This window comes from Pinus tabuliformis, chromosome 1_1 (assembly GCF_031772625.1).
Source record: "Pinus tabuliformis cultivar Carrire ecotype Pingquan chromosome 1_1, CPIR1, whole genome shotgun sequence".
Lineage (NCBI taxonomy): Eukaryota > Viridiplantae > Streptophyta > Pinopsida > Pinales > Pinaceae > Pinus > Pinus tabuliformis.
Genome location: NC_142297.1, coordinates 341,724,688 through 341,736,358, shown reverse-complemented (window position 1 = coordinate 341,736,358; position 11,671 = coordinate 341,724,688). Strand labels below are relative to the sequence as shown.

The following is an 11,671-nucleotide window of genomic DNA, read 5'->3' as shown; positions in this document are numbered from 1 at the left end:
TAATTTGTAGCAATCAAAGTCAGTTATCTCAAGTTATTTTCAGTTTAACTAGTTCCAACTGCTTGAGGAACTAGTGGAAGGCCAATTGTGCAGTGGGACTTCAGTCAAAATCAGTGATCATTCAGTTAACTAATCAATCAATCCAAAATAGCTAATGCATGGAGAATTCAATTTCCCCAGCTGTGGTGGAGATTCCAAGGTAATGTAACATCAACTGTAGACAAGCCTTGAGTGTACAAGTGTTGCTTACAGTCAGATGATCAACCTTGGGAATTTCGCAATCCATTTTGTAAAAATTCCTAAATAATAGGGGCCTAATTTCTCAAGGAATTGCGCAAGGAAATATGGGCTCAAGTAGAGGTAGAAATTTACTAAGTCTGGCTTAGAGCTTCTTAGTGAGAAAAGATACAGGTTATTCACTTGTAGGTTGTGCTCAGTTGAGAAAATAAATTGCAATACATTTCTATTGATCATATATGTGCAAACAGACATTGGGGTTTCTAGCATATTGTTTTCATTAGGAAAAAGTTTGTGTGCATGTGTGTTATTTCTTATTGCATGTATGAAATTTTGGTTCTAAATTGTGAATTAACTTCTGGAGAGCAGTAGAGTAGGCTTGTGTCTTATGATTTTGATTAAAACTTCATGAGTAGTTGCAACTCTACACCATAACTTCTACAAGGATGGTGGAGGCAAATTACAGAATATTCGTTAGTAGACAATATGCCAACTTCAAAATATCAATGACAACTTTTGCGAGAAGAAGACGCTGAGAATAAAAGATTGGATTTTCGAAGAATTAGTCACAAAATTCACAAGGGTGGTAATTTTGGTTGCAGCTGTGGAGGTAGATGGATTAAACGTAATTTTGGCTACATGTGTGTAGGTAGATAAGTCATAGTTACTCCTTTGATTTTTGTCGATGATGTGTTACTATTTGGCAGATTGACCTCTTTTGATCAGTCTTTGGACTCCTTATGAATAATATTAAATCTCATATGATTTATTCTTACTCAAATGATGCATTGGTACTGGAGATTTATCATATTTTTGGTGTTATCCCCACTGCATTGGATGCAATTTTAAATATCTTAGATTTTTGCTCCAACCTAATTGTTATGGAATTAAGGATTGGAGCTGAATTATAGAGAAAATCCACTGTAAATTTTATCATGGGCACACAAGAGGCTCTCCCTATGAGGCAAGTTGACTCTAGTTCGAGCAGTCCTTCAGAGCATCGCTGTATATTGGCTTCATATTTTCGCTCTGCCTAAGAATATCAGTAAATGTATATTTTCGGCTTCGTCTTGGCATGGGACAGTTTGTGTTGTAAAGGATAGAGTGGGCCTGGTTGTCTAAAAACATCATGGAAAAAGGTTTCCAAAAATTTAAGAATGATTCCATTTTATTGAATCACTACTACAAGAGACTATCACCTCTTCCCCCTTTGAAAAAGGTGAAACTATCTAGAAAAAAATATATATATGAAAACTTCGTGAAAAAAAGTTTCCAAAGCATTTAAAAATGATTCCATTCCATTGAATCACTACTACATGAATTCATCTTAAAATTTCATTTTATTTATTGAATTTATCATAATCAAAATTCCCCATGGAAGACATTGAGAGGCATTAGAAGATATATATATATATATATATATATTCATAAGAGCTTGTTAAAACATAACATTTTGTCTCCTGCGTACGAGTCACCAAATAAAATTTCAAGGTGGGAGATGCCATTTTTGTTCAAACCCTCAAGGAGCACCCTTCAGGAGCTTTCAAGAATGGAAGAAGAACAATGGGCAACGGAATTTTGTTTCATACCCTGGATTTTTGAATTTTGGAGAAGGTTTCAGCAATTTTGTTCAAGCCATGAATTTTTGAATTCTGGAGGAGGTTTCAGCAATGGAGACCAAATTTTTTCTACAAGTATCTTATTTTTCCCTTCTATTTTGATAGAGGCAGGGGATTGTTGGGGTTTTATGTAGGGAATGGGACACCTAACTGGAACTTGTGCGGCTCCTTGATTTCGCTATGGAACCCCGGACCCACATAAGGTTCAAACAGGGCTTTTCCTTTCCACCGTCACCCAAAAAATTCCCCTCTCTCTCTATAGGTTGTCGTCTTCTCCTCCAAGGAAGTGAAAGAGGTTGATAGACCTATTCCAGAAATTCTGGACTGAAGTAACTGATTAAAAAGCTTTAGTTGTTGGACATCCCCTTCGGAATCATACATTTTCCCTAGCACAGGCAACAAAAACCCCTTTGAGGCTGCTGCAACAAAAGCTATTGATAAATTTGGGGAAGAGGGAAAAAAATTCATGGAGCCCGTCGACCCACCAAACCTTGGGAAAGAACTTTCAACTGTATCCATTTCTCGCAGCGGTGAGTCTCTATCTGACTCCAGTTCTATTATCGAATTTCTGTCTTTGGAAGATTTGATGGCTATTGAAACCAGAGTAAATTAAAGGAAAGGAAAAGCCATAGTAAATTAAATTCAGTTTGAATCCATCAAATAAAATAGACTTTTTTGACTAAGACTAATTTTATCCTAGCTTTAACTGATGGAATGCAAATTTTGCAGCTCTGAAAAATAATGTGTAGCATGCACCGAGCATGGGTACTAGAAATTACTAATTAGAGTATATAAAGATTTTTTAAACCCAAGATGTAAAAATCATATAAAAAGTGATGGCTCTAGGCTAAACCCACATGTGTGTCGTGATTGCCTCAATGAGTTGATATGAGAAGAAATGTTGAGATGCATTTGGCTTAGACACCAATAATAGTCATACCTATTTAAATGAGATTTTAGAACATTGTGTTTCAGATTTCAAGATCCTTGAAATGATCTTTATTTGTCATGAACCCCCTTTCCTTTGATACTAGAATCTAAAAGACGCACAAAGGTTGATCCTTTACCTTCAATAAGCATCTACCCAATGGAAAATCACGAACACTATTTTACAAACCCTCTTGATTGATGTCCAAGGGCCGAGGATACTTCACCTTTTGTAGCCTTTTATACTTCTCTCTGAGATAGACAAAGCCCTAATACAAGGCCGAAGGCATGTCAATGAGCTCAAGAATAATATTATATATATTAGCTTAGATGCTAGGAACTTTATAGCTTTAGATATGATTTTATATAAACCTGCAACAGAGAAAGAATTCCGAGTGAGACACTATCTCCAAACCAAATTCAATTCAAGGGTGATTTCATAATAGAATATTTGACCCTAAAGCAACTAAAGCTTCCTGGCTATAGTCATGACAAAAGGCCTTAGATATAGATCATTTGACCAACAACTTGACAGAGAGCTCTACCTTAGAGGTGCTTGATTGATGGGGCCTTGATCTCATTTTCTTTCTGGGATCTGCAACCTAGAATTTTGCAGTAGGAGTTTCAGTGCTTCACGATGTCTGATCTTTGAAGAGGAAGGAGGTCAGTGTTGTCAGAAAACTTCTTGTGATTTATTTCTTCCTTGCTTGGGCTTGCCCTCACCTTAGCTCTAATACCTTGCCCTCACCTTAACTTTGATACCATTCTGGCGGGGCAAGCTAAAGATGACAACAATAGAGGTAAGAAGTTGTAGATTCATGTGTTGTCTGTCTTTTAGCTTCTAGAACATCATACGTTTTATTGCCAATTTCTGCTAAATTTAAAATTGACATACTGATTTGAGAAGGGGGTTTGCAATGCTAATAACCTCTTCTTCAGTGCATGTTGGCACACTCGAGTCTTGTTAAAGGACCAACTGTTTCTTGTGCAAAATTCGAAGAAGACGACAACATAAAACATGTTTTTTGAGATTCAAAACAACTTCTAGAAGTGCTATGACATTAATCCAACACTATGTTTATAAACCGGTTCGTACTAATGGACACAGGATGTGTAAAATGTATTCTTTAACAAAATTTTTCTTTGTCGGCTAGTTTAAAGCTTACAGCCTTACTCCTATCTTGAAGAAAAGGTACTTTCTTCCCTCTCACTTCATAGGTATATGAAAACCCAGTTTTGTAAGCACCCATAACCATGAATATTATACCAACTCCCTATGGTTAGTGCATCAATAATGTAAGTGTAACACTCATGCATGTGGCAGTCATAAGGAATTTAGGTAAGGTTTTACTAACACTGGCATCCCAGACCATTAAGATCTATCCATGGCCTCAAAATGATGTATTTCCTTTACTCAGTATAACACTCATCATTTCTCTCCCCCAATCATCAAATTTTTTCTCTTCATTATGAATGAGAAATCAATCAACAAGTCACCATTTTAAATGTTAGATCACAATATGTTTAGCTTCTCTCTTGTGCCTACACTCTAGTATTCTCGCAGCTTTAGAATTGTGAATCTTAAACACAGTCTCATGATGTGCATTCAGGGAGGCATAATTCACCCTTGCTTTGCATCAAATTACCCCCGTAGCATTCCCTTTACCTTTACATGCCTCAATGCAAGGCATGCCAAGTTGGTACCTGCTCAGTTAAATTAGTAAGTTGAGGGGCATCATATATACCCAACACTGCCTGCCTATTCTTCCTCTTCCTATGTCGTAGTGTATGAACAGTCAGCTAGACTGGTGAGGATCCCAATTAATAATAACATCTATGTTGGCATCTGAATTCGAATGACGTGTTTCCCTTAATTATATGTTTTGGTTTTTTAACCAAAAAGGCTAACAGAGATAGAGACCCTCAAATCTGTCTACTTCCGGCGCTTATGCCCATTTTCATCTAGGTTTTTACCATGTCAGTGTCCCTTTCTTTCTCAAAACTGCATGAAATTAGTTAATCTATCCATTTCGTAATTCCTTTGGTAATTTTTTCTATCAAATGCTCTAAAGTGTATATGAGATCTAAGGGGTTTTTTGGTTGTTGCTGACTTCATATATTTTTGCTAACCAAGATATGCTTTTGATGCAGAGGATTATGATTGAGTAAGGGTTGCATTGTTCGATATCTGTTTAGGAGGAGGAGAAGGAGAAAAGTGGTGTTAGGTTTGAGAGCTAAAGATTCCTGAGAAAAGAGGAGGTGTGTGGAATGGAGGGTGGTAGGGCTACTAGCGTGGTAGAAATGGAGGATGGGGAGGTCTGGGTTCTCATCATTGAATAGCTATGGTGGGCTTCCTTGTTATCTTTGTGTTCATGCCATTGGTTTTTTTGGTAGCTAGGTTTCGTCACTCCGCATCTACATCTGCAACTGGTAAGATTCTTCCTTCCCTACTCCCTCGCTGGTAAGCTTCTTCCTGCCTTGCTCCCTCGCTGGTAAGCTTCTTCCTGCGCTCCTCCCTCATCAAGCTACTTTTGTCTCTTTTTTTGGGGTGGTTCAACATTTAATTTATCTTTATTGGCAAGCATGCCCTTTCTTAATCTGGTAGTATTACAATGAAGTGTAGACTTCTTACAACATTCAAGTAAGATCTCCATTACAATGAAGTGTAGTCATCTTATACTATTTTAGAAAGATCCCTTTCATTGAGAACCCATTGAACAATGTATTTATGTGATTTGAGCCTTGGCGGGGAATTATCATCACCCTCGGTTAACCATTGAACCAAGACCCCATGGACCTGCTTCGAAATTTGATTTGCATTCACCACCCTCGGTTAACCATTGAACCAAAACCCCATGGACCTACTTTGGAATTTGATTTTCCTTTTAGCTTTTCTCGCACGATCTGAAGGTGTAGATGTTATCAAACATACTTTCCTCACTTATTGTCAAAAGTTTAGCACCTCTAGCATTTTTCCAGACATTTTTTGAGTTTTCTTTATAGGTTTCCTTTCATTTGATTTGTGTGAAGCTGTGAACTCCATCTCTGCATTAACACGATACAATACCTACCAAGAGAAAGATTCAAAGTTTGTACCTATCTCATGCAAGAGCAAAGGCTTTACCAACTGCCCCTAGGGTAATTTCCTTTGCCAAAGATAATGAAATCATTCATCCTGATAGCAAGAAATAACAATGATCTTTCCATCTTTTAACAAAGGGAAATGCATATGACTGGTAAACTCACTGGACAACTGCTCGGTGAATTCGCTGGGCACTCCTCATTCTGAGTAGGATGGTACCAAGTGTGCGATGGATTCTGCATAAGCTGGATGGGTATTATAAAAATATATTTGTTAAGAGTTCAGTTCAACATCTTACTCATGGGAATTGAATCTTGTGGGAATTGAATCTGGGTGGGAAGGGTAACAATCATTCTTCTCGTCCACTCATTATCCAAGCCAGACCCACTTTCCATCCATAAAGCTCAATCCAATTCTCATCAGTCAAGCTAAAACCAGTTCTAATCCACCCAACCTAGACCCAATTCACAACGACAATCTTGTTCACCAGCTACTTTCTGCTATACATATCATTTTCACACTATTCCCACAGTGTTCAGAGCACATTGGCCAAAACAAATGATAGATATTATGCACACCATTTTATTATTGATGTGTAATGAAATCTCGATCTTAGCATATGCATGATATCAAAGCAACCGCCTTTTTAGCGTTTCAGTATTTTTATAGATATTCTTATCCATCAAGTCTTTCTACTTGACCGTTTATGCGTTTTTTTGTCATTTAAAATAGCAAGGCACAACTTCTCAGGAGATGGATCTGTTAGAATGGTATTCTCTTTCCACATCTTGAAAACCAATTCTATTTTTCTATGGCCATTTTGTTCTTTTTCAGGATCTGGGCAAGGCACTTGAACTTATGTTAGTCTAATCCCATAAAATAAATAGTGTCCCTAAAATGAAATTTAATCGACCTGAGTGGATTAAAATAGAGAGGAATTATTGAGAATACCTGTCATATGTTTAAAATCACTCTTATCTATTTATCTGTGGGGTTCACAGGAACAAGTAGATGATTGGAGAAAGCAGAGTTTAACAGAGAGCATTGAATCTCTCTTCCCAAAGGAGGCAAGTATAAGAAACCTGCTGCATTTGGATATCTTAAATTTGATTTCTCCCCTATTGAGCAGAGAATTGAAAATAAATTTTATTTACTGGGCAGGTGATTGATGTCATAATAGCGAGCACAGAGGACTTGGGAACTCTAAACTTAAATATTGTTGGACATAATGATTTATCTTCCTCATGGGTATTAGAAAATCCCTCTGAAGTAAACCAAACGGATATTACTAACTCTGAGGTACGATTGGTCAAGATTTTTGTTATTTTCTCTATTGAACATGTAAGGAAACATATGTGATGATGATCTATGTAGTTGAGTAGGGTTGTATTAAGCAAGAAGTGAAAACTGACATTGGCAGGGGTGCTTCTCTATTTCTAACGGTGTACATCAAACAGAGACAAATAACTTCTGGAGATAGCTCAGAAAAGTTACATTCGCAACAAGATGGTGTGATCTTCAACGAAGAAGGAAATGAAAATCTTCAAGAGGGTAAAATGAATGACAAGGTGCAGAAAAAAACTTCCAATGACGAAGAACTTCTTACAAGGTTTCAAGAGGATGACACAGGAAGTGAACATCGAGACGTCAAAGAGAATGCTCTTGACGGTAAGTTTTGATTTTCCCTGGTTATCTGGTCTATGATGTTGGTAGCCTACTGTAAGGTAATGTCTAGTCAAACTCCCAGGACAATGGTTGTTATAATGCAGACCATTTGCAGCTTGAAGAAAGTCCAACAAAAGTTTCACAGAGGGTAAAATTATTTGCTGCACTAGATCGCTACTTTTTGTTCTCATGGAAAAGGGAATTGTTATAATATTTTCCAAAATCCTTTTTGAATGTTACTTCTCCCATAGAAAAATTTTATATTTCTTAGATTTTAGCATAGTATGCTTTAATTTATAGTAGTTTAATGCTTACATCAATTGAGACAAAAGAGGAGGGAGAAAAGGTCAACAGAGCTGACTCAACAGGATGAAGGAAAACGAGTTGATCTTGAAAACACAACAATTAAATGTTCCAACGGGGTAGATTATGTTGTCGTGGGAAAATACAGCATTTGGAGGTGGGAGAATGAGAACGAAAATTCTGACTCCAATGTTAGATTGATGTGAGACCAATTGATCATGGCTAGGGTGTATTCAAGCATTTCCCAGGCTAGGAATAATCTTGATTTATACCATGAATTGATGCTTCGTACTAAAGAATGTTAGCGCACATTGGGTGAGTCTAATGCAGATTCTGATCTACCTCAAAGGTAATACTTTTCGCATTGGCTGCTTCTAAATCAAGAGTAGTAAGTGCTTCCATTTGCATTTGGTGTTCATATCCTTTGTTTCTTTTAAAGTTGCAGTCTGTGTGTCAACCTTTCTGCTTTTCATTCTCTTTTGCATGGCTGATAGTTGATATGAATGTTTCAGTGCACCTGAGAAGATCAAGGCTATGGGTCATGTCCTATCCAAGGCTAGAGAACAATTTTATGATTGTGCGATAGTAACAAAGAAGTTGCGAGCCATGCTTCAATCTACAGACGAGCAAGTAAGGACCTTGAAAAAGCAAAGTACATTTTTAAGTCAGCTGGCAGCAAAGACTGTTCCCAAGGGCCTACACTGTCTGTCCATGCGGTTGACCATGGATTATTACTTCCTTCCCCTTGAAAAGCAAAATTTCCTAAAATGGGCAAGTTGGAGGATCCAACTCTTTGTCACTATGCATTATTTTTTGACAATGTATTGGCTGCATCTGTGGTTGTGAATTCAACTATCATGAATGCTAAGGTGAAGTGCTATTAATTTAAAATACTCTAAATTTGGGAAGTCCAATAGTTTTGTTGCATTTTACATTTAATATTTGGATCTCATTGTAGGTGATTTACTTGTGTTTGGAGGAACCTCAGAAACATGTATTCATCTCGTCACAGGCAAGTTAAATTTTGGGGCCACGAAATTGTGGTTTTTACTTAATCCCCGAAGGAAAGCTGCGATACATGTAGAAAATGTTGATGATTTTAAATGGCTCAATTCCTCCTATTGCCCTGTGCTTCGCCAACTTGAATCCACAGCTATGAAAGAGTATTATTTCAAGGTAGATCACTCGACTACACTCTTAGCACGTTCCTCCAATTTGAAATATATAAATCCAAAATATTTATCCATGCTAAATCACCTTTGTTTCTATATTCAACAAGATTATCCCAAACTGGACAAGATCCTTTTCTGGGATGATGATATTGTGGTTCAAAAAGATTTGACACCCTTGTGGTCAGTAGATCTTCATGGAAAGGTTAATGGTTCAGTGGAAACTTGTGGAAAAAGCTTTCGCCGGTTTGACAAATACCTTAATTTTCCCAATCCGCACATAGCCAGGCACTTTGATCCTAATGCTTGTGGTTGGGCATATGGGATGAATGTATTTGATCTCAAAGAATGGAAGAAACAAGATATAACTGGAATATATCACAAGTGGCAGAACATGGTAAGTGTGTAGTGTGGTTTATTTATGTGAATTCCTGTGATGCTTACTTTAAAGTATTTGAAGTAAATCTCAAGTAATCTGTTCGATTTCTAAGTTTTTATTTTATTGTATATTAAAATGATGATAGAGTGTTGTGGAAGCTTGGAACACTACTCCCTGGATTTTCGCGTTGGCTACTTCTAAACCAAGAGTAGTAAGTGCTTCCATTTGCATTTGGTGTTCATATCCTTTGTTTCTTTTAAAGTTGCAGTCTGTGTGTTAATCTTTCTGCTTTTCATTCTCTTTTTCATGACCAATAATTGATATGAATGTTTCAGTGCACCTGAGAAGATCAAGGCTATGGGTCATGTCCTATCCAAGGCTAGAGAAAAATTTTATGGCTGTGCGACAGTAACAAAGAAGTTGCAAGCCATGCTTCAGTCTGCAGATGAGAAATTAAGGACCTTGGAAAAGCAAAGTAAATTTTTAAGTCAGGTGCCAAAAAAGTCTATTCCCAAGGGCCTGCACTGTCTGTCCATGCGATTGACCATAGATTATTACTTTATTACTCTTTAAATGCGATAATTTCCTAAAAAGGACAAGTTGGAGGACCCGACTCTTTATCACTATGCATTATTTTTTGACAATGTATTGCCTACATCTGCGGTTGTGAATTCAACTGTCATGAATGCTAAGGTGAAGTGTTATTAATTTAAATTAATCTAAAGTTTGGAAGTCCAACAGTTTTGCTACATTTTACATTTAATATTTGGATCTCATTGTAGGTGATTTACATGTGTTTGCAGGAATCTGAGAAATATGTATTTCATCTCATCACAGACAAGTTAAATTTTGGGGCCATGAAAATGTGGTTTTTACTTAATCACCCAGGGAAAGCTATGATACATGTAGAAAATGTTGATGATTTTAAATGGCTCAATTCCTCCTATTTCCCTATGCTTCGCCAACTTGAATCCGCAGCTATGAAAGAGTATTATTTCAAGGCAGATCACTCGACTACACTCTCAGCACATTCCTCCAATTTGAAATATATAAATCCAAAATATTTATCCATGCTAAATCATCTTCATTTCTATCTTCCACAACTTTATCCGAAAATGGACAAGATCCTTTTCTTGAATGATGATATTGTGGTGCAGACAAATTTGATGCCCTTGTGGTCAGTAGATCTTCATGGAAAGGTTAATCGTTCAGTGGAAACTTGTGGAGAAAGCTTTCGCTGGTTTGACAAATACCTTAATTTTTACAATACGCACATAGCCAGGCACTTTGATCCTAATGCTTGTGGTTGGGCATATGAGATGAATGTATTTGATCTCAAAGAATGGGAGAAACAAGATATAACTGGAATATATCACAAGTGGCAAAACACGGTAAGTGTGTAGTGTGGTTTATTTATGTTAATTCCTGTGATTCTTACTTTAAAGTATTTGAAGTAAATCCAAAGTAATTAGCTAGAAAACTTAATGGGTTTTTCTTTGTTCGATTTCTAAGTTTTTCTTTTATTGTATGTCAGAATGAGGATAGAATTTTGTGGAAGCTTGGAAAACTACCCCCTGGATTGAACGTTTTATGGCTTGACCCATCCTTTGGACAAGTCTTGGCATGTGCTAGGTTTAGGATATAATCCTAGCGTGGACTGTTCAGAGATTGGTAATGCAGCTGTTTTTCATTACAATGGGAACATGAAACCTTGGTTAGAGCTGGCAACAATGAAGTGCAGGCCTTACTAGAGAAAATATATAAAATATGATCATCCTTTCTTACAACAGTGCAATATAAATGAATAGCTGTGACCTCAATATTCATACTGCAATAGATTGTCAAATGTAAAGCGTAAAGGCCCTTGATTCTGGTTGATAATTCATTCTAATTCATTTGTTTTTGGTGTTCCACAGAAGGTTTCTAGTTTATGGCTTAATGAGTCAAGTTTTTGGAGGTGCACTGGCCTAGCCAAGTTTAAGATTTACAATTTTTATATCCTCATTGTATTCCTTCATAGTTGGAAGTAAACTCCTATATAAGTATTCTTTTCTTTGTTAGTTAATATTTCTCTTTCATCAAGTAATTACACAAATTGTTCTTCCAAGAAAACAAAGAAGTACAAGACACAAAGATTTAGGCTTTCAAGGTAGGGAAAAGCCTCTCAATAGGGGAAAACCCAAAAATCCTCCTCTTATTGAATTTATTAAAAATGAGATATCCAACACAAGACCAAAGAGTCCCTCCAAGTCAACCCTCCTCTTTAAGTCAAGGTTAATAGTTGAGTCTC

The 11,671-nt window shown here is 36.9% G+C and overlaps 1 pseudogene; it reads left to right on the top strand.

Moving 5' to 3' along the window:
* Window positions 1-2,322: 2,322 nt before the first annotated feature.
* On the top strand, window positions 2,323-11,189 carry LOC149212971 (polygalacturonate 4-alpha-galacturonosyltransferase-like; annotated as a pseudogene).
* The last annotated feature ends 482 nt before the right edge of the window (window positions 11,190-11,671 follow it).